Source organism: Rattus norvegicus, chromosome 3 (genome assembly GCF_021556685.1).
Source record: "Rattus norvegicus strain SHRSP/BbbUtx chromosome 3, alternate assembly SHRSP_T2T, whole genome shotgun sequence".
In the NCBI taxonomy this organism is placed as follows: Eukaryota; Metazoa; Chordata; class Mammalia; order Rodentia; family Muridae; genus Rattus; species Rattus norvegicus.
Genome location: NC_141536.1, coordinates 12,807,863 through 12,831,437, shown reverse-complemented (window position 1 = coordinate 12,831,437; position 23,575 = coordinate 12,807,863). Strand labels below are relative to the sequence as shown.

Genomic DNA, 23,575 nt, shown 5'->3' with positions numbered 1-23,575 from the left:
GCCCCGGAGCTAACAGTGGTGATAGCGTTCACTGTTTCCCGTGTCCCATCCATATTTATGAGCACGGACTCTTGCCAGAAACTCCTCTGCGCGCCAGGAGGCAAAGTTGTGGTGTCTTTGAGGCTTACGGTCTATGGGAGAATAGACTGGCGACCTGGAGATGCAGACCAGTGCTGTGGTCCAGGGAGACACACGGATGGGAAACAGCCGGAGTGGACATTGCTGAGGGCCCTGCCCAGAGAGCTGAGGACCTGACATTTGGAAGGGGGACGTATTACAGGATATTTGATCACACTGTGAACCCCAAGACTGTGATACTTACTGGGAAAAAATCCTGTTTTTAACTGTGGTTTAATTGTGGCTCAGCACCTTTAATCCCAAACAATGAAGGTAAAGTTAGTTTGTAGAAGGAAGCAGCCATGTTTGAGAGTGATGTCTAATTGAGTGGCAGAAACAGTGGCGATTCAGGGAAAGAGTAGGATATGGCCAACTCTCATAAGAAGAGAGAGGAAAAGGAAGCTGCCCGAGGGTCAGTGCCAAGAGAAGGAGGAGGCAGTTTTTACTGGACTGTTTTGGAAAGACAGGTTGTAGAGAGAAAACAAGCTAGACACACGTGAAGACAGAACAACCCAGAGAACAAGGAGCCAGAAAATTAGAATGGATTGCCAGAGATAGTTTGAGGTCAAGCAGAGCAATTCAAGAGAAGCCAAGAGAAGCCAGATTGAATCAGTCAGCTTTGGGAGGAGTTTGAGCAAGAACAGCTGAGTTGACCAGCCATCCAGAGTTCAGAGAGAACAGGAAAGGGTGAGCTTACTCAGCAGTCAGTCTCAGAGGCCGAAAACATTCTAGGCCTGGATTGGATTGAACAGAGGCTAGAAGCTTCCAGGACTAGGCCTAGGTTAGCACATGGAGGCAGTGAGCCTCCAGATGACAATTATACCAGGTGAATAAAAGATACTTTTACATGGCTAACTCGGTAAAGTGAGAAAAGGGAGGGTTCTGGGGAGGGTGGGGAAGAAAAGTCCAGGACAGGAACAATGGGTTCAAAGATCCTGAGATGGGTCGGGTACCTGGTGTGTGTGTGCGTGTGTGTGTGTGCGTGTGCGTGTGTGTGCGTGTGCGTGTGTGTGCGTGTGCGTGTGTGTGCATGTGCGTGTGTGTGTGTGTGAGAGAGAATGTGTGTGTTGTATGTGTGTTGTGTATGGTTGGGGTGTGTGTTGTGTGTGTGTGAGAGAGAGAGAGAGAGAATATGTGTGTATGTGTGTGTATGTATGAGAGAGAGAATGTATGTGTGTTATGTATGGTGTGTGTGTGTGAGAAAGAATGTGTGTGTTGTGTGTGTTGTGTATGGTATGTGTGTGTGTTGTGTGTGGTATGTGAGTGTGTGTTGTGAGTGTGTATGTTGTGTGTGTACATAAGTATGTGTACATAGATGTGTTGTGTAGGTGTGTGCAGTGTAGGTGTGTGTAGTGTAGGGGCTGTAGTATGGGAGATGTAGGTGTGGGGGTTTTATATGTGTAGTATATGTACATAGATGTGCATATGCATGTGTATAGTATAGGAGTGTGCAGTGTGCATTGTGTGGTGTGTGTGTGTGTGTGTATGTGTGTGTGGTATGAGAACCTGTAGCCTGGGGCCCTTCCAGGTGTGCTGGGTGAGGACAGCCACGTTGTCCCTCAGAGCCACCACGTATTTGCTCTGTCATGCAGAGTGACAAGTGTTGTTCTGTAGCACTAACACTGGCTCTGACATGAACAGACAGGTAGGTAAGCTGTGAAGTGCTCAGCACAGTCGAGGTGTGTCCACACGGAGGAGACACGGGTGGAGGCTGTATGGGGAGGGCCGGAGGAGACATCTGAGGGTTATTGACTGCCCTGGTCAGGAGGCTCTGTTTCAGAGACAGCTTAGAGACCCACGGGGACCAGGCTGGACAGTCCTAACTCTGGAAATGCCGGGGGCCTTTCTTACTACCTTGTTCTGTGTCCCCCGGAGGCTGCCAAAGGCAAAAGGAGACAGGGGAGCAGGATGGACGGACTGAAGAGAAGCCCCATACTCATTAAACATCAAGAGAGCAGGCAAAGAAGCTTGGAGAAGGGAGACTTGGACAGAGGGCGGAATCCTGGAAAGGAAAGCCAGGACAAAAGGAGGGAGAGGGACTAGGGAACCAGTATGGTAGGCAGTTCCAGCCAGGAGCCTTCCAGGGACAAAGGCCAAGCCAGGACAGAGGAGGAGATGGGGTCCAGTGGGCCTGGACAGAGGCAGCTGGCTCCTCTAGCAGAGACTGGCCCTGCCTCTGAGGCTCCGCTGAGAGAGAAGCACCCCAACTCAAGAAGCAAAAAGCCTTTCTGCCACTGCCCTTGGGGCTGTCACAACAGATAAAACCTCATCCAGGCTTCACCGGCCCTGCACACTGATGCTCTGCAGAGCTAAAAATACCGGCTTGGGGTGGGAAGGAGGGGAAGGGGGAGGGGGCGCTTCGCCCGCTCAGGCAGCCTCTTGATTTCCAGAGCGTCCTAAGGATCCAGATGTGCAGCCTCGGAGACGACCGCCCTGGGAACCGCAAATCACGGCCCGCCAGCCCCTCCCCGGGACAGGGTGAGGCGGAGAGGAGAGAGCTGGAGAAGAGGAAGGACCAGAGGAGAAATCTCAGAGAGAGCTGGAGCCAGATGAAGGGCAGGGCCCAGAGCTTGGAGGAGAGGGCGGGGAGGGGCAGAAGGGAGGGAGGGAGAGGGAGACAGAGGTGAGGGGTGAGGATGGGGAGTAAAGAGGGCTGAAAGAAAGACAGGCGTGAGGAGGGGATTTCTGGGGCACAAATATTCTGAGGATTAGTCATCGGATGCCCCCAGATGTTGGAGAGCTAGCAAGGCAGGGGTTCCAGGATGAGTAGGTAGCCAGACACATTGAGGGTGTCACTCACACTCACCTAAGGGTGAACCTGGCAGAACCTGGTGAACCTGGGTTCCATGGAGCTATACTGAGTCCCTGGCTAGTCCTTGATATGTGACAGGGAGTCAAACTGTCCTCCTTAATAGATTCAAGTCATAGAATGATACCCTCTGAGCCTTTCTGGGCCTGCTGGGGTTCTGGACAAAAGAGGAACTCACAGGAAGGTTCCTGGTCCATGAGGTCTCATCAGGGTGATGGACAGGGCCGGGGATGCTTCACCAAGGAGGCATACCTGAAACCCGAATAGTGAGCAGGCAGGCCCCAGAAGCGTGTTCTTCAGAGGGGACCCAGGACTGAGTTACAGCAGAGTCTCCAATTGTCAAGTAGGATTCCAAGCCTGCAGCCAGCTGTCCCCAGGCTGGGCAAGTGACTGGGAAGGGTGTCAGCCAGGCTGGGCAAGAGGTAGCACCCGGGTATGTGGAAGAACCCCTCCCATTGGCTCAGGGGTGGCTGGTGACCTCCTCCCCCTTCCAGAAGAGGCAGATGGGCTCAGACACACCTAGCCTGCAGTGTTGTGCATCAAAGTGGTAGAGAGTGGTCTCTGCGCAACTGAGGCAGCCGAGCCTTACAGCTCATGTGACTCTGGTCAAACTATGGAACTTCTCTACAGACAACCTGTGTTTCCTTCCCCCAGAGTTTCCATTCCAAGCCCTCAGTGGTTACCTGGAACCTTCTATGGCCGGCAGACAGAGGTGGCATTGTGGGTAAGTGGGCAGGTGAGAGCTAAACTGTCACACCATCTGGGTGTCCCCTTGCTGGGGTATGCTTAGCCGCTGATCTTACGCTGCCTGTTAGAGCTGCCCCACATGCCCTGGTACTGTCCGTCTTCTCTGTCTGTCCTTAGCCTCTCTACAGCGGGGACCTTCCTGAGGTATCACCTATGGCAGATAAACCTCTTGGCAAATCCTTTGGGCAAGGTTGTCAGGGTCTTGGCCACTGACTTCACAGCATAGTGTGAAAGGTCACCCATCAGTGTGAAAGGTCATTCACTATAACTGCTCTGCCTACACCTTACCCTCCCTGTACCTGTCACCTGGATGCCTTGTTTTTTACTCACTTAGGCCACAGAGAGGTATTGGGGGACCATTGAACCGACTGGGTTCCTCCACTCTCCTGCTTTTCTCTATGTGTCCTTCCCAGACACATACCATCATTGAGAGGTAACTTTACACACGAAGCCAGTGACTGGATCCAATGGGAGTGGAGAAAGGAGCCCTGGGGGGACTGAGAACAGAGCCAGCGTCCTAGTGTCCCACATCGTCTCCAAGGCCCCAGTTTCTCCCAACACCTTCTTATATTTTTGGTTGTGAGCCTAGCCTTTAATAGCTGAGCCATCTCTCCAGCCCTCCCAACACCTTCTTACTAACACATTTGTGTGTTTCTGTGGAGTGCTTGGTGTGTTTATGTTGTGTGTAGTATGTATGTGAGTATATGTGTATGCATGTGGTATATATGAATGTGTGCGTGCTGAGTACATGTGTATTATGTGAGGTATATGCTGTGTATGCTGGGTATATATGTGGGTGTAGGAATATGAGTGTATGTGATGTATGTATGTAAGTGTGTGTATATGTGTGAGTGGATTTGTGTGTATATGCATGGGAGTAGATGTGTGTGGGTATGTGTACGGATGTGGGGTTGGGGGTGGATATTTGTGCACATGTGTAACAGTTGCCGAGATCATGAGAACAAAGGCCTCACCACAGCCCCTCAGGACAGGTCCTGAGCCAGGCCTCTGGTGTTCAGTGGGGTGCTGTGGGCTGCCAGGGCCATGTGGATGTTTGTTTGATTTCCCCTGACTTCCAAACTAGTGGAAATTACACACCAAGCATCGATTTAATTAAGTTTTCCGGTGTGTGGCGTAATTAGTAAGACACACCACGGAACAGGGTGGGCGGGCACATCCTCCCCTGTTTGTCAGGAGGCTAGGCCTTCGGGCTACAGAACATGGCAGCTGGAGGGCTAGGGACACGGAACCTCCATGTCTGTGTGGCCTTCCTGTCCATTCTAGGAGAGCTGCAGGTGGTCTGGCCTCCCTCACAGATGACCCTAGACTGAAAATGAACCGAGGGAGCTCCTTCCCTTCCTTCATAGAGTGGGGACTGAGCACCGGAAGGGTCCAGCTTTTTACCATAACACCGTGGAGCCTTCAACCATTTGACTCTGGGACTCAGCCACCATCAGGTCACAGGCTGGTGGTCGGAAGCACACATGGACGTGAGACCCTGAGGGCATAGGCCAGCACCTTCTGTGTGCTCTCCCAGATGGTCGGAGACCCAGCCTGCTCCCCAGCAGTGCTCCCCATCCTCACCCCAGGACTGGAGGTGGGAAGCACAGTTGGAAACCAGCCTTTGCGTGGGAAAGCCCGGTCCAGCGTGAGCTGGAGGCAGGTCTGCGGAGCTGAAAAGCTCCTGCCTCAGCCTCCACTTTTCTGGATCTTTGCCCTCACTGTGTGTCCTGTGCAGTTGTCAGGGCCAGACACACATAAGGATTTTCATCCTCTTCTCACTGGACTCCAGCCCCCCAAGGCTTGGTCTTCCCTGACCACTCTCTTTCTCCAGGTCTGCCATCAAAAGCTGCCCGCCTGGGGCTCTAGCCAGTGCCCCAGATGAAAACTGCCAACCTGTTCCATCCTGCCCAGCTGACTCAGAACCTAAGAGAAGACCCAGAGACACCCTCCATGTGTCCTCCTAAGAGTAAACATATTAAGCCCTTACTGTGTGCACAGGCTGGCCGGGTATTAAACAGCCATTATCTGTTAGCCATTCCTCATACAAGAGAGCTGAGGCTCAGCGGCATCTGGTGCTTTGGCAAAGTGCAAGGGTTTAATGCAAAGCTAGAGTCAGAGCTCTGTACCTACTGCACACAAGCCTAGTCATAGTGACAAACAGTCTTCCAGTCACTTCTACCCATTACTCCGTCCACTCTGCCACCCTCCCTCCATCTTTCCACCCAGTCCTTTACCTAACCTTCTGTCTACAGTTCCACCCATCAAGTCACCATTCTCTCCCTCTCCTCTCCCAACTGCCACCCCTCTTCCCCATCACTCCCACACCTCCTCCCCACCACTCCCACACCTCCTCCCCACCACTCCCACACCTCCTCCCTACCACTCCCATCCCTCTTCCCACCACTCCCACCCTTCTTCCTCACCAGTTCCACCCCTCCTCCCTACCACTCTCACCCCTCCCGCCCACTATTCCCATCCCTCCTCCCCACCAGTTCCACCCCTCCTCCCCACTCTTCCCACCCCTCCTCCCCACCACTCCTATCCCTCTTCCTACCACTCCCACCCCTCCTACCCACCAGCCCCACCCCTCCTCCTTATCATTCTCACCCTCCTCTCCACTATTCCCACCCCTCCTCCCCACCACTCTCACCCCTCCTCCCCACCACTCCCACCCCTCCTACCCACCAGCCCCACCCCTCCTCCCTATCATTCTCACCCTCCTCCCCACTATTCCCACCCCTCCTCCCCACCACTCTCACCCCTCCTCCCCACTACTCCCGTCCCTCCTCCCCATCACTCCCATCCCTCTTCCCACCACTCCCACCCCTCCTCCCCACCACTCCCATCCCTCTTCCCACCACTCCCACCCCTCCTCCCCACCATTCTCACCCCTCCTCCCCACTACTCCCATCCCTCCTCTCCACCACTCCCATCCCTCCTCTCCACCACTCCCACCCCTCCTTCCCACCACTCCCACCCCTCCTTCACCCACTCCCACCTCTCCTCTATCTTCCCCACCACTCTCTCCCTTCTCCTTCATTTATCCTTCTCTCTCTCCATCAACCAGCCAACAGTCTCCCCTCCCCCTCCCATCCATTCCCCACTCTCTTCTCCTGCCCCCTCCTCCAGGAGTCTGTGCTAACATCCAAGCTTTATTGAGCAGTTCCCGCAGTCAGACAGCCTCTTCCCTGTTTTGGCCTGGGGACCACACCTGTAAGGCTTATCCTGACCTAGATGCAGTCATGGGGTGCCATGCCAAACCGCCCCTTGCCAGGCACTGGTGTAGCTGTTGGCAGGCATCTTGCTGGGGTCCTGAGTTCTCCAGAGCAAGCTCTGCAGGGAAGAATCAGGGCCACACAGTGGCGTGAGCCATAGGAGGTGCAACTAATTTTAACAACAGCCTCAGGAAAAGGACAAATCAGTGCCTTTCTTCTCTCCTTGGGGGAAAAATGTGTCACGTGTGTTGTAGGTATGACTGAAAGCCTTGGGAACCTCGAAGCCACGACTTTGGTGCCACTACCACATACATCTGCCTGCAGCGGCAAGGTTAGATGTGCTGTCACAGGAATGGCCCCATGCATGTAGCAGGGACCTGGGGTCTCTCTAGAAGCCCAAAGCCTGTGAGCCCTCACCTGTCTGCGGTGTGCACTAGTGCCCTGTGAACTTTGACCCTTTGATCTGCAGTGAGATCAAAGGAGAAAGCAAGCAATTTTGCCCACAGTGACCCCGGCACTAGTGGGTCAGCTAACAACCTCAGCTGTGCAGGGTGGGGGGCTCCCAGGCTGCTGCAAGAGGCCAGTGATGAGGAAATAGACTCTGCTTCCTCTCCAGGGATGTGCTGACCCCAACCCTGGGAGCTGGCTGGAAGACAGATGAGGACATGTGACCATCACTCTGTACAGACGCATCACAGAGCTGCAGTTCTCGGGGGACTAGAAAGCCCTTGACACTTGTCTCTGTCCCCCCAGCCATTTCCTTTCCAAGGCAGAATGTGGCCTGCTGAAATTCTGTACACTAATAACATTGTAACTAATTTACATAGGAGATGGGGAATGAGTGGCAGTGGTTGCCATGGAGACCATCTCCCAGGCTCTGCTGTCTCCGCCTCTCCCGAGCAGCTCAGACATCAAGAGATCCTGCCTGGGATGTGTGTGCAGCTGAGGCCCCAGCCTCCTGCCTTGCAGCACCCTACTCTCTTCAGAACCGAGCAGTCCCTGGGAGAACAGCATCGGGGCCCACCAGCTTGCTCCCAGAGTAGACATTGATGTCCTCTCTCACACCAGATGGTAGTCCTTTCCCTCTGGCACAGTCAGTGATGATTACACACGGGGACTGTTTCCAGGAGCAAGGCACAGTGGCTGAGCCCACCCCCAAGCTGGTCTTCCCCGGAGAAACCCCACCCTGGATCCCAGGGTTCTGAGGTGGAGTGGTCAGTCCAGCAGGCAGCCATAGAGCCCTTCACTCGAACTGTCTTATTTCGACCCCAAGGCAGCCCCACAAAGAAGGCAAGGTCAGTTCCCACTGTGCCCACAGTGGAAAGGTTGTAGACCTTGTTAAAAGGAGGTCCTGGGCTAGAGCCAAGTTTCCTCCTGCCTCTGATGCTGAACTGCCTCTAAGAGAGCAGAAGAAACCATTTCAGCAAGGCAGGAGTGAGCTTGGGGGTGGGGTGTTTTGTTTTATTTGGGTTTTGTTGTATTGTGTGTGTGTGTGTGTGTGTGTGTGTGTGTGTGTGTGTGTGTGTGCATGTATGTTTTGTTTTGTTTTTGAAAAAGTCTCACCTTGGCTGTCCTGGAGCTGACTATGAAAATCAGGATGACCTCAAACTCACAGGAGATCCACCTGCCTCTGCCGCCAGAGTGCTGGGATTAAAGGGGATGCCACCATTGCACCCATGTTGGTGGGTTTTGAGGGGTGAACAAGAGTTCTGTCCTAGAGATCAAACAAGAAAAGGCTTGTTGCAGGCAGAGGGAATAGACCCTGCGTCATAGACGTAAAGAACCTTCCCTGAAGGTCTAAACCTCAGCCAGTAGCTAGGACAGGAAAGAGACAAGCTGAGAGACAGAAGCTCAGTCCAGTAGCTCAGGAAGCAGAGAGAGAGCTAAAGTCTGAGCAGGCCCACCCTGCATTTGTGGCCTCTGGGGCCTAGTCCCTTGCTCTGAGGATGCAGATTCCTAGGCCCCACCCTTCCCAGGTGGGTTCCATTTTAACCATGCAGAGAAAGCTACAGATTCCTCCATTAGTGGCAGCCAGAGTCCAGGGCAGGGATGTGCAGCACAGACACATGGGTTTGCAAGCAGTGCGATGACATGGAGGGTGAGGGCAGGAGACTGTGTCAGCTGTCAGCAGAGGTCACGCTTTCTGTGGGGAGGGGCAGAATGGCCCCATGATGGAGGGGTGCAAGATGAGTGAGAGCCCCAGGTAGCCAGGGGTCCCGGACTTGGAGGGAGGCCTGAACTCTGGGGTAGACTCCATAGAAAAAGTCGTGCTCCCCTTGGCCTGGCAGGACAGCTGGGGTCCCCTCTGGTCCCCTGACAGCCATCTCAAGGAGATGCAAACGAAGTGAAAATCTGGGTCCTGCTGCTGCTGGGTCACTGGTGGGAACCATGGCAAAAGTAAAGGTAGCTAAACCCTCCTGGGAGGGTGTGAACAGTGCGAATGGGGAGGAGGGAACCTGGTGAAGCAGACCCATGATCCCAGCACAGGGCAGGCTGAGGCCGGAGGGTTGTCACTGGTTTTAGGTCAGGCCGAGCTGTATAGAGAAACTTTGACTCCAACCGATATAACTCTCAGTCCTCAGAGCTGTGTGTGTGGTAGACATAGGTCTACTTCTGGGAGCGTATGGAAGGTTCTAGAAGGCTCCAACCTTTCTGACTCGGTTACATAAGCTGAGAGGGCAGACAGAGAGGTAGGCTGTGAGGGATGGCACGCCTGCAGTTGGAAGCTGTACGGGCTCCATGTTGGACCATGTGAGGGTAGGAGAGGCTCTGAAGGGGGAGGAGCCACAGCCTGGGCAGTGTGGCAGAGAAGCAGAGGAACAAGAGATAGGTTGATGGGCTGGCTGGGCTGCAGGAGCCACAGGAAATGGGAACCTCTGCACCCATAGCAGATAGAGCCCTCCACCAGGCTGGTGCCCTCCTGCTACCTAAGGCAGTTGCAGTGGGGAGCACTCTGGGGAGCATTATCAGAGTACAGCATTTGGTCCAGAGAGGTCTCACTGCTGGGAGGGCTTCATGAGACCCTAAGAGCCAGACAGTGGAAGTGTCGAAGCGGCCCTAGAATCATTAAAGAAAAGGACTCATTCCCCAGCCCCACTTCAGCCAAGGATGCATAGTCAGTAAGACAGCAGCAGAGCAGTCCATGTGGCCTGATTGCCTGCCCCTCTCTATCCCTGGTGGCCACCCTGAGATCAGAGCCTGCTCCTCCCCCTCTATTGAGTGATCCCGAGCACATAATTTTTATTTCTGTGTTTTTCATTTTTTTGTTTGTTTGTTTTCTCAAGGCTTTCTCTGTGTAGCGCTGGCTGTCCTGGAACTCGCTCTGTAGACCAGGCTGGCCTGGAACTCAGAGATCTGCCTGCCTCTGCCTCCCGAGTGCTGGGAGTAAAGGCGTGCTCCACCACACAGCAGTTTTTGTTTCTAAGATTTTATTGTAAACTGATCTGTGTGTGTGTGCGTGCGCGCGCGCGCGCGCGTGTGCGTGCGCTTCTGTGGTTGAGCACAAGCGTGCGCACAGTGCATTCATGTGCAGGTCTGGGTTCAGTGCTTGGTGTCTTCTTCAATTATTCCTGAGGGCCTTTCCCATGGGTGCTGGGGTTTGAAGTCTGGCCTCTTGCTTAGGCAACAAGCACTTACACATCGAGCAGTCTCTCCAGCCCCAACAGTCTTTATTTTGTTTCTTCTCATTCTTGTTTTGAGGCGGGGTCTAACTATGTAGCCATGGCTATTTAGGAACCCACTATGTAGTCCAGGCTGGCCTCAAACTCACAGATCCCTCTGCCTCTGCCTCTTAAGGGTTAAGATTAAAGGTGTGCCTCACCATCTGCATCTTTAGGTCTTGACATTCTTACCCATTCTGAGCTAATGCCGTCCCTCCAAGAACTTACTGATCTCTTTTAGGGCTAATGAGGTGAGGGTGGGACACGATGTGGCTTTCACAGCCCCCTCTCCACAGACTCTGGGTAGCTGAGCGGTAGCTGCAGAAGATTCTGGAGTTTCGAATATGTGAGTCACCAGACTCCTCCATCAAGCCGAGTAGAGGACACTCTGCACCTCTGCCTCACCGAGAGTCTTTTTTTTTTTTTTTTTTTTTTTTACATAAAACCCGAGGCTCAGGTGGAGGTGACTGGCTTTTTTTTTTTTTTTTTTAAAACACCATTTTCAAAAAGATGACAGAGTTTGGGAGACAGTTTAGCCCCTGACCCCCACATAGAAAGCTGCTGTGGAAGCTTTCTGGGGTTCACTGGCCAGCTGCCAGTCTAGCCAAGCTCCAAGCACATTGAGAGACCCATCTGGAGAGTGACTTGGAGCACACGAGTGCCAGTCTCTGCCCTCCACCCACACGTATGTGTGCTGCCTGCTTTCCTCTATGATAACACAAGGCTCTGGGCTTCTAGAGTTTCTTCCAGCCACCCAGGCAGTCACAGCTGTCCCCTCTGATGCCCTCATGTTCGTGACTAATAGGTGGCATCTCCCACGTGGAATGCAGATCTTAAGAGTACAGGCAAACTGACTGACTTGCAGCCCAGACTGTCCACGTGGGTCCCGGAGGCCCCAGGTTCCCTTCTTAGAGCACACGGGTGGGGCTTTGGCCAGCGGTCCCCAAGGAGTGGGGTGAGGGTGGGCTGTGCATTAGCCCCAGCTAGCCGGCTGGGCTTCTTGCTAATGGGTGCAAATGCACTTAGTGCTGAGGCTCTAGCCGGTGCTTGGGGGGTCTGCAGCTTAATGGCTTTCCTGCCAGAGGAAGAAGGATGGTGGGGTAGCCAGACACAGCCCAGATGAAATGGGAAGACAAGGCCTTGCCTTGTCTGGAACACCTCCCTTCCTTAGACACTTGGGGGCTGTGTAGGGAGACATATCACCCAGCTCCCAGTAGGGTCACCTGGCCTTGACTTGGAATGGAGACACTTTGGTCCCAGGGCTCTTAGGACTCTGAGAATGTGCCCATTCAGCAGCCAGCATACACAAATCCTGTGCCCTGTGCATACAGTCCCCCCGCCCCCAATTCCCACAGCTCACTGCTGTGACCTCATCACATTCTCATTGGCCTTAGTCCTCAGAGTCACAGGGATACTTTGAGGCCTGAATCCTTCCTCCAGGCCTTCTTTCTACTTGGCTCGGTTTCTGCCCCTGTTTGTGGCAAAGCTCCTCCCCCCAAACCCGGGGAGACACAATTTACATTTCAACTCACCCCAAAGAGGAAGCCCCCAACATTGATCAAGGCATGGACACTCCCAAGTCCAACTTGGTGCACCAATGAGTTTAGTTGAAGAATATGGGTGAGGGGTTACTTACAGACACAAAAGTAACTCAAAGACAGCTGCCTCACCAAGGCCCACTCCAGAATGGGTGACAGCTCACAAAGCTGGGAATCTGGAGCAACTACATGGCCTATAGGCATGAGGAGTGTCTTTCTAGGTGACTCAGTTGGGCTAAACCCCTTCCAGGAAGGCCAGCTAGTGTCTGCTTCTTCCAGGCAGCTGGTCTGGTCTAGAGACTTCTTTGTGTCGTGTCTTGTCTTGTCTGAGAACTCTCAGCTGCTTGACTTGCTACATCTTAGCAGCTACAAGAACCTGAGTAGAGTCCGGGACTTCCTGAAGCCATTCTGAGTTGACCACCTGCTTAAGACCCTTCCCAGCAAGATGGAATGTTTCAGTCTTGGAGGAAAAGGATACACAGTAGCCTCTGGCTGGACGACTCCTCAGAGTCTCTTGCATAGATGTCCAACCAACTCTGAGGAGGTGCGCTTGCCTACCTTCAGGGCTCCAAAGCTGCTCCAGCCTCCAGGGTGGTGAAGAAGGGGAGAGCTAGGACCCAGCAGTCATTGCGGCCCCAAGTGGGCACACCTAGCCAACACTGTGAGGAGGGTAGAGTGGAAGGAATGGAAGAGAAGTCCAGCCCGTGCTTCAAAGTGATGAGCATCTGGATCAGACTCTGCCGGAAGCCCACTCCTACCCCGGAGTTGTTCTTTGACAGTTGCCTGTACTTCCTTCCTAGATTAGATTTCCTATCTCTTGTAAGCAAGACTTCAAACAGATTCCAGACATCACCAGGCGGTGGGGAGGGGGTGGGGGTGTGGCTATTCTGTGTAGCGCAAGAAGAGGGAACTTCCTTTGTCCAGGCTACAGGTTTTGTCTAGTTTGTTTCACCTTGGCCAGGCTACAGAGTCTGGAACAAGTGAGTTGGCCTGGAGCTTAAAGAAGAAGATGAAGGACAGGGCAGTAATAGAGGAGAAGTTTTAGGTGAAAGGTGGGGGGGTGGCATTTAAAAAATGCTTTGGGGGGGGGCTGGGGATTTAGCTCAGTGGTAGAGCGCTTGCCTAGGAAGCGCAAGGCCCTGGGTTCGGTCCCCAGCTCCGAAAAAAAGAACCAAAAAAAATGCTTTGGGGGGGCTAGCAAGATGGTTCAGTGGGAGGAAAATGTTTTCTGTACAAAGCTGACACCCTGACTCCAATCCCTTGAACCCCACAGAGGAAGGAATCTTACTCGCGCTGTGTAAGAAAGCAAGTTGAGCAAGCCAGGACTGGGGGTCAGGGGAACCAGCACCTTCATGTTCTCTGCCTCAGCTCCTTCCTTGGCACCTCAGTGATGGACTGTGAGTTGTAAGATGGAGGAAACCCTTTCCTTCCCAAGTGCTTTTGCTCCCAATGGTTTCTAGCTCACCAACAGGAACCAGACTCACACAGTAGGTGAGGGGTTATTTATTGACCCATGGATGACTCTAGGGTGACTGCAACAGGAAGAATTCCGACCCGGCACAAGGGATTGAAGTCAAGGGATTGTAGGTGGCTCAGGAAAGCTACATCTCTGCACAACTTGCAGGCCGCTCCACTCACAAGCGTGCCCTTCCCCCAAAACTTGTTCACTCTTGTTGGCCTTTAAGAGGGGCCTCATGAACCTTAGTAACTTTCTCAGCTTCTTTTTTGATTGCTTCTACTATTTACTTTCCCCTTTTTTGATTAAAAAACTTGTATTTATGCACACATCCACACTACATGAATGCAGAACTTGGGGAGCCCAGTAGAAAGCATCCAATCCCCAGGAGTTAGAAGGGGTTGTGAGCTGCCCAGGGTGGTTGCTGGGAATTGACCACAGGTCCCCCTGCAAGAACAGTCAGTGCTCTTAACCACTGAGCCATCTCCCCCGAAGGAGCTTCATGGTCCTTTTAGGTTTATTTTCTCTCCTTTTGTTTTTAGCTCCTCTAGACTTGTGTACCCTCCCCTCCTCCTCCTCCTCCTCCTCCCTCCCTCCGGGAGAAAATGTTTCAGTTGGAAAGAAATAGCTATACATCACGCCACTCCTTCCTCTGGCTATGACCTTCCTTCCATCTCTCTCCTGAGATGGTTGTTCCCTGAGCGCTGAGTAGGGTGAAAGAGATGTCTGGTATTCTTCCACTTGTGTCTGGATGCCACAGCAACAGTCACTCACTTTCAGACACTTTACTGGCTGTACTACACTTTGCCTCTAGTAACCACTACCTAGTATAAAAAAGAAGTTTTCTTCTGTGACCCTAACAGAATTAGTATATGGTTTGTATATGCTAGGGCCAGAGAGTGGCACTATTGGGAGGTGTGGCCTTGTTGAACTAGGTGTGCCACTGTGGATGTGGGATTTAAGACCCTCATCCTAGTTGCCTGGATGTCAGTCTTCCACTAGCATTCAGATGAAAATGTAGAACTCTCAGCTCCTCCAGCACCATGCCTGCCTGGACACTGCCATGTTCCCTCCTTGATAATAATGGACTGAACCTCTGAGACTGTAAGCCAGCCCCAGTTAAATGTTGTCCTTCCTTATAAGAGTTGCCTTGGTCATGGTGTCTGTTCACAGAAGTAAAACCCTAACTAAGACAGAAGTTGGTACAGGGAGCGGGGTATTCCTGTGACAGCCTGACCATGCTTTTGGGAGGACTGTGGAAGGACTTCAGAACTTTGGGTTAGAGGAGCCATTGGGTGTTCAGAGGTCTGTGGGATGTTCTGTAGGAGCTTGGAAGATAATGCTGAGAACAGTGCAAACAATGGAGGCCTGGCTTGTGACATTTCAGAGGGCAGATTAAAGACTCTTATCAGGGCTGATGCTGTGTTGATTGTGGAGATTCTGTGGTTTTGGTTAGCTGGGGCTGAAGAATCAGCTGTGATTAACAAGATACCAGAACTACTAAAGCGAAACCTTTGCGTCGATGGACGATTGATGCTGGTCAGCTGGAGCTGAGAAATTAGTGGCGGTTAAGAAGAGACCAGCATCGTTGAGATGAACTCTTCTGGGAAGTCTTTTCTGAGAGCAGAGCACAAAGAGGCTGTGTTCCAGATATAGCCAAGGTTGTATCTCGTGCTGTGGCTGGAGTTGGTAATGTGTAAGAGTCACCCAGGTGGTACCAGTTTTGAAGGCATGAGAAGGTCATGGAGAGCACCTGAGGCTCGGTACTGTGAGAGGCCATGGAAGGCCATTGGTGAAGCCTCAGTTGCAGTTGATGGCCCAGGACTGAAGGGGTCATGTAAAGGTGTTGAGCCTGTGAGAGGCTATTGGTGAAGCCTAGTTGCAGCAGAAGACAGCAGTGTATTAGAGATGCCAGTGCCATGAGATGACCACAGAGAACTGCAGCAGCAGTGGAATACAGGCAGCTGGAGCCTAGAAGACCAGGCGTGTGCTACAGAGGGCAGAGGTGGAGATGTGGAGCCCAGAAGATTGTGGGAAGACTCTGCTGGGAAGTCTTTTCTGAGACTTCCCAGTCATTGGACAGTTGGAGTTTGATTTTGCTTTTGATTGTGACTGTGTCTTGGTATTTTTCTTCTTGAAGGAAGAAAGTATTTTAGTGGAACCCACAGTTAAGAGACTTTAAATTGAAAAAAAAAAGACTTTGAATTTTAAAAGAGATTGGATATTTTAAAGGAATTGAAATTTTAATATGTGGGACTTTTAAAGTTATTTACATCTTGGGGATGAATAAGAAAGTAAGGGTTTAGGCATAATAGTGATTTGTTTGTGTGTCAGGTTGACAAGGGGTCAATTGTACTGGCTGGTTTTGTGTGTCAACATGACAAAAGCTGGAGAAAGGAGCCTCCCTTGAGGAAATGCCTCCTTAATACCCAGCTCTAAGACATTTCTCAACCAGTGATCAAGGGGCAGGGGAGGGCCCAGTCCATTGTGGGGGTTGCCGTCCCTGGGCTGATGGTCTCTGGTTCTATAAGAGAGCAAGCCGAGCAAGCCAGGGGAAGCAAGCTGGTAAGTAACATCCCTCCATGGCTTCTGCATCAGCTCCTGCTTCCTGACCTGCTTGAGTTCCAGTCCTGACTTCCTTTGGGGATGAGCATCACTGTGGAAGTGTAAGCTGAATAAACCCTTTCCTCCCCGACTTGCTTCTTGGTCATGATGTTTGTGCAGGAATAGAAACCCTGACTAAGACACAGGGTGGAAACATACATGCCTAGAAGGCAAATGTTTCTAGGTCACCACATCCATTTAATAAAAGAGTTGCTGGGGCCTCCCAACTGGGGCCATAAGTCTTTGCCCCAATCTGAAGTACCAAACACCAGTTCTTCCTGTGGAGCAGCCTTAGATCCCAGCAGAGGGTAATTGGTTGCATCCTAACTGGAACCTCTATTGCACAAGCAGGCACATCTTGCTGTGCCTGTTGGTAGAATTTCATGCAAGGGCCATAACAGAGCAGGTCCATTGGCAACAGCTCCCCTCACCAGCCTGCTGAACCTCCCAGCAGTACAAAAGCCAGCCAGTAGGAAGGGTGCTTCCAATCCTGTCCCAGCTCAACGTCTCCATGTCCCGCAACCTAAGTGTTTAGTGTCTTTGGCCTTAGAAGCTTTGCACCTAATTCTGGCATTCAACCAATAGCAGTGACAACAGCCTGTATAGTTTGGGGTCTTCTAGGGACCTCCTGATCCAAAACAAACAATCAAACAAAAAATCCTTGGGGAAGTAACTCATCTCTCTCTCTTTGGAATTTATACTCAACAGAGATGACTCTTAGGGAATGCTCCTCCCAGGTGTCTCAAGGTCTTGGCATCCCATCTAACCCACACCAGTCAGGAGGGGTCAATGCCTTTCTTAACTCTTTGGTAAATATCAAACACTGCCTTTCCCAAGCCCAGTTTCCTGAGTAACTCTTGTCCTTCTTCTGGTGTCTTCCAGTCCTTGGTACCAATGGGAACTTAGTCATTGATAATTATGTGTTCCTAATGGGGGGACAGCTTTCTCTCCATTGCCATGGTTGATTTTTTTAATCTTCCCAATTCCACAGCCCTCTATCAGCCTCTGCTGGGGTACCCCAATTCCACAGCCCTCTATCAGCCTCTGCTGGGGTACCCCAATTCCACAGCCCTCTGTCAGTCTTTGTTGCTGTGTAACTTTTCTTGGGGGGAGATGAACAAAAGTCCAACAGACAGAAGAAATGATTCTATTCAAGTGTAGCTTGGTGATTTTTTGGGGGATCACCAAGAGAACCATGGTTAACACAAAACGGAGGCATTATCAAAAGTACGCCCAGCCAGGGTGCAGGCTCGATAGACTGAGGGTCCCAGGCACCAGAGACCTCCATGAAGTACTACCGTGGAGACTTCTGGGAGCTGGGGCTCACATTCCCATGAGGGAATCTGAGGGCCCTGAGGCAGAGCTAAGGGGGTCACACCAACCCTGTGTGGCCAGGGCTTGTTTATGGGAGAGAGCTAGCATGTCTTTCCCTTACACTCTGGGGTCTTTCATCAAAGGCCTCAGGTATCTATTTTTTGGAGTTGTGGTCAGGGCCGCCTGTGAGCTGCTCTGTCCGTGTTCTGAGAGTGGGCTTACCATCCTCCCTCACACAGTTGCTAAGCCGCCAGGGTCCAAGCAGCGAGCTGGCTGTCTTGTCCAATTCCAAGTTCTTCCACCAAAGCTTTCTTCTGCTTAGAAGGATGGCAGCTGTCTGCCATGCCCTTCAGAGCCCTAAGATGCAGGCCGGGCAGTGTTCTTCCCCATCCTAGAGGATGTTCAGGCACAGAGCGGCTCCGCCATTTACAAACAGTCAGGCAGCTATGAAGGACACAGAATCTGGATCCCGTTCCCCTGTCTACAGACCTGGTCCCATTCAATTTCCATCTGCTGGTCCTTAGAGTAGGGGTTGGGACAGGGAACTGTCCTGAGTAAAGGTCACAGCCTGGAGAGGTGGGACAAGAACAGGCTTCTGAGGGAGTAAGGAGAGGGACCCAGCTCTGCCCTCAGTGCCAACTGTGTGATTTGTGCTCTGCTCTACGGGCCTGCAAGCTTCCTGTCATGACCCACTTTACAGTCAGGGAGACGGAAGCTCAGAGAAGTTATGCCATTTATCTAGAGTCACACAGTGAGAAATAGAGGTCTCTAGAGACCAGAACCTGTGCAAAGACCTCGAGGCAGGACCCAGAAAGGGCCCAGCACATCATGTGTAGATTGACATCAGGTTTTAATTCCTTAAGCAAAGGCCGGAGCATCTACAGATATGGTTTCCTGTCCACCCAGGCTTTGTCAGTTCTGGCCTTGGGCTCCTGCTGGGGATGGAAGAGAGGGGTACCAAAGACTTGAGAAGATAGATACAGCTCAGGGCAAGCCAGGTTCTAGTCAAGATCTAGAAAGGTGGGGGTTGGGAGTTTGGGGATTGACACCCATTGGGGGCTTACTCTTCTAAGTCTAATGGGGCTGGACCTACGTGAGGGAGTGCTGGGAGGAGAGGAAAGGCTGATAGCGAGTTATAAAGTAATTCAATAAATTGATTTAATAGAAAATAAAAAAGATTAGGAAGGGAGAGGAGTAGGTGGGTTCAGGGAAGCTGGGGAGAGCTGGCTGCCTGCCTCTGGCCTAGCAGGAGCTGCGGGGTGCTGAGGGGAGAGTGAGTGCAAGTGTCCAGCTGCACAGACAGGCTTGAGAAGCGTCAGAGCAACCCAGGGAAACAGGAAGTGAAGTGGGCAGCCTGGAGTGAGAGAAACTGACAGGCAGGGAGAAGGAGGGGTGGGAGGAAGACAGAGAGGAGGACTTCGACAGGAAGCGGGAGGGGAGGAGGGAGGAAAAGGAAGAGAAGGAAGGCACACACAAATCCCTGTGCTCTGTGGTCCTAATGGCTTTGGACAAGATCCTTTCCAAACAGGCAGAGGCCCAGTGTAAGGCCCTGAGCTGTGGCCATGCAAACTCAGCTGGAAAGCCTGACCAGGTCCCAGCACCCCAGACACAGAGCAGAGAGCTTCTTCCCCCCACCAAGCCTCTTTCAAGACCCTACAGAGGCTACGCTGCAGATGGCCTTGGCAAGAACCGTCTCTAAGATGGGGAACCCCCAAACCTGAAGAAGAGTGCCCTGGGGCTAGGGAGGTCCCCACCTTGCTGCCCTGTTCTTTCAGCTTCCCTTTGTTGACCTATTTTACAAGGCTGCAGTCCAGGCTTTCTGCCTCAGGACATGGGCCACCCGTACAGCACCCACCATTCCACAGCCAGAAACTCAGCATAAACGCTGTTGCCCTCAGAAGCCAGTGCTACCTCACCAAGTCCAGCCTTTGGGGCAAATATTGGGGGAACTTCATGACTGGAGGTGAAGCTCTGTCAGCCAGACTTCTGGGGCTCCAAGGATGGCCCACTGGAGAAGATACAGATCTTGGCTTCCTTCAGCCAGATGCAGGAAGGAGACATCCTGCTCCAGAACTTGGGGCTCATCCACCAATGAAAATCAAGCAGGAAACAGCCGAGTTGGGGTGATAGAGTTCAGAGGGCATCCTGAGGAAGCTTTTCCAGAGCACGGGATGTGGGAAGGAAGCAACACGGGAGGGCGTGGGGGCAGTTAGCGCAGACCCCAGAGCTCCTGCCTCCCAACACTGTAAAGAGCCCAACACCCAAATCAAAGTTAAAGTGGATGGTGCCTAGGCCCAGACCACCATTTAACACAAAGATCACCAGACTGGGAATGTGGCAAAGCCATGCCCTCAGTGTCATCCACATGGCTTGGGTGAAGATGGGCATAGCCAGAGCCTGACATGGGGCCATATGGAGGCTTGGTGCCCTGACTTTCCCTTCCACATGCACCTCCCCCCTCACTTTCCCAGGCTCTTATGCTGGGCTTCCCTAGACCATCGTGATGAGAGTGGACTGGCCCCAGGCCACATGAGTTTCAGACACTCTAAAGGCCCCAGTAGAAGATTCCAGAATGCAGGAGGCACAGTTGGGGAGGGTCTTGTCTCTCCAACACACACACACACACACACACACACACACACACACACACACACACGACCCTCAGTTTCCCCCTTTGAGCTAAGTTGCTTCATAAAGGAGGACAGGGCCACCCTTGTACTTCAGGCAGAGGTCAGCCCCTGTGGAAGGCCATAGCCAGCCTCTGGCAGCCATGTCCCTTCACACAGCTCTCCAATGCCTTAGCATCTGCCTTTTGCCGCTCTCAACCTCAGCCCCCATAGATGCTCTTCCACCAAGATTACCATGAAGGGCAGATGGCACCAACAGGCTGACCTGGACACACCCTTTGCCCTGTCACTCAAACTTCCACTTGTCCAGCCAGCCCAGCTCTGCCTCTCTTTCCAGGCTGGGCTGGCAACAGCCCCATCCCCTCCCCCAGCTGAGGGGTTCTGGGTATTGGTCAGGGATGTTCTTTCCTTTCCCTCAGGCACTTCTCTGAAGGGTGGGAAAACCGATGGGGGCAGATGAGCCCCGAGTGGAGAGTAGTGGAGGGAATGGCCTGCAGAAACCAGGTCCCCTCTGCACCTCCAGGACCCGCCCAGGGGTGGGTGTGGCCTGGGCCGGCACTGGCTGTTTTTGTCTCTCCCTGTTTTTGTTTGGATTACGCAACCTACGGGAGAAAGTAGAAAGCAAATCTCCAGAAAGCAAACTGCATCCCGCAGTGGCCTCCCTGTTAACACGTACGGTAAATCCTTGCGCCCCCCTTTCTCTGCACGTACAACGCTCTTTTTTCTTTTTTTAGTTTTATAAAAATACGATGCACGCGATTTCTGTCTTTCTCCTTGGGCCGTGTGGCCACACCCCTGTGTCGGACCTGTCACCAGCTTAATGGTGTCTGGTGGCTGCACCAGACTGTCCTGTAGGATGGAGAAGACATAGCCCCCGTCCTGGGATCGGGCTGCCTGTCTCTCAGCTTCGGAACCTTGTGCAGGTGGCTGCCCTGAGATCTCTCCGGTTTCTCTCTGAGTTCCCATGGCTACCTCTTCCCATGGCCAGGATTCTGAGAGAAGGGACAAAGGGTCCATCCCTGGGGGGTGAGGGGATCATCACAGACCCTCCACCAACCCTGCCATCATTACTGTCTTTGTCTCTGTTCTTATATAGTAGTGACTTCCCAATTGTCCTTTGTTTCTAGGTAGACTGCTAGGCTTTCCTTCAAGAAGTGAGTACTCAAGCCAAGAAATCTTTTACAAATCCTCAGTTATTCATATCCAGAACGTTCTAGAAGGAAAGAAGGCCCATGTCCAAGCTTGGGCTGCCAATTCCCCTGCCACGATGCGCCACCCCATGAGTGCCCACAGCAGGGTAACTTAGGACAACGGGAGCAGAGTCCCAAGCTGAGGTCAGGGTTCTGAATCCCCATGAAGATCGGGGGTGTGGGGCTGAGGGGGTGGGGGTAGGAGGATGCTCCTTTTTAAAATTTTCAGCATCTCTCAGCAGCTGGGGGTTCCGGACTTGTGGCCATTTTTATCTCAGCCTTAGCAGTCACATTGTCTCCTCCTCATCTGTCTGTCTGTCTGTCTGTCTGTCTTCAGCCTGTGCATCTCTTATAGTAACAGTTGGTGCTGGGCATGCTTTAATCCCAGCACTTGGGAGGCAGAGGCAAGTAGATCTCTGTGGGTTTGAGGCTACCCTGGTCTACATAGCAAGTTTCAGGATAGCCAGAGCTAAACAGAGAGGTCATGCTTCAATAAACAAACAAACAAACAAACAAACCCACCGAACAATAAAAGGACACTTGTCATCAAATTTAGGGTCCAGCTGTGTAGTCACGGATGACTCTATCTTAAGCCCTTAATTTGACACACTAAGGAGGCTGATGCAGGACCATCCTGAATGGCGAGATGCTGTTTCAAAATAAAATTAGGGAAAACAGATCGGAAGACCCAAGGGTGTCCATCATCCCAGCACTTGAGAAATGGAGGCAGGGGGATCAAAATTGTTCAGGGCTTGCTTGGACTATGTAAGACCTTGTTTTTAAAAACAAAGAAACAAACAACAAACTACCACAAGAAAACCCTAGCCCATCCCCCAGTGGCTGAGTGCCATGTAGCATGATGTAGGTCCCGGGATCCATCCCCCTCAACTTTCTTTTTTCCTTCTGGAGCTGAGGACCAAACCCAGGGCCTCAGTACTCTACCACTGAGCTAAATCCCCAACCCCTCCCCCTCAACTTCCTATGGTCACATGGGCAAATTCTCCTTTTTCCCAGGTCAGGTCACACTCAGGGACTGCATGCTAACCCACAGCATCCTCCATCACCATGACGATATGAAGGTCACGACGACTTACAGGAGTCAATTTTTCCTTCCCACTCTGAGTTTCAGGAATCAAACCCAGGTCGTCAGGCTTGGTCACAGACACCTTCATGGATGAGCCCTTTTGCTGAGCCAGAGTCTGGTTTTAGGCCCAGGATCTTTCACTGCAATTAGTGAAAGGGTGTGACTCTCACAGGCTTCTGGGTTGTTCTTTCTTGTTTAATGAATTATGGATTTATTTCTTAACTGACTGGGTTTGTCTCAACTTGACACAAGCGAGAGCCATCAGAGAGGGAGGACCTTCCTCTCTGATGGGGTTTTTATTTTCTCCAGTTGAGGAAATGCCTCTATGAGATCCAGATATAAGGCATTTTCTCAATTAGTGATCAATGGGGGAGGGCCCAGCCCACTGTGGGTGGAGCCATTCCTGGGTTGGTGGTCCTGGGTTCTATTAGAAAGCAGGTTGAGCAAGGCAGTAAGCAGCACCCTCCATGGCCTCTGCATCAGCTCCTGCCTCCCAAACCCTGCCTTGAGTTCCTGTCCTGATTTCCTTCAATGATGAACAGCATGGATGTGTAAGCCACATAAACCTTTCCCTCCCCAGTTTGCTTTTTGGTCATGGCGTTTCATCAAAGCCATAGAAACCCTGACTAAGACGATGTCTTTCTCCCATTTTTCTAAGAGGTATTAATCCACTTTAGGACATTGGCAAGCATGCTGCAGACTGAGGCACTGAGCCTCGAGATCGAGGTCACTGAATCTGTCTCATACTAAGCACTGTGCAGACTGAGAATACCAAGCCCGGGTCAGCGCTTGCAAATATTACCTTAGCCTCTTACTTCACAGGCTCCTTAGTTCTCTGGCGTGTGTAACTTTTAGCAGTTTGAAGTCAGGACTTCAGGTTGGTTGCAGTTTGGTTAATAATTAACAAGCCCGTTTCGTCTCATCAGTACTTACTGTTATATGTAAGTTTTCATCTGCAATCTGTCCCCTTGCAGGGGCTGCTGCTGGGGCTAACAGCCTGCTGCCCCACACCCAGTTATTGAACCGTTGTCTGGATACCATTTGATAAACAGCTCCTCTTTTCCTTTCTGGTTTGCATGATGCCTTTGTAGCAATATCTGAGCTGGAGCAGCCCAGGCACTGAGCTGCTGCTGACATGCCCACTGATGAATGTGGGCGGAGTCTAACAGCAACAACCATGGCCAACCATTTCCAGTGAAAAAGAGAGAAAAG

General features: G+C 52.0%; 1 long non-coding RNA gene across 1 annotated transcript; it reads left to right on the top strand.

The window, feature by feature from the left end:
* Positions 1-5,706, top strand: LOC147995411 (uncharacterized). The gene is made up of 4 exons (XR_015684929.1): positions 1-390; positions 2,508-2,595; positions 3,581-3,650; positions 5,508-5,706. It is a non-coding gene; the product is annotated as an uncharacterized LOC147995411 (long non-coding RNA).
* The last annotated feature ends 17,869 nt before the right edge of the window (positions 5,707-23,575 follow it).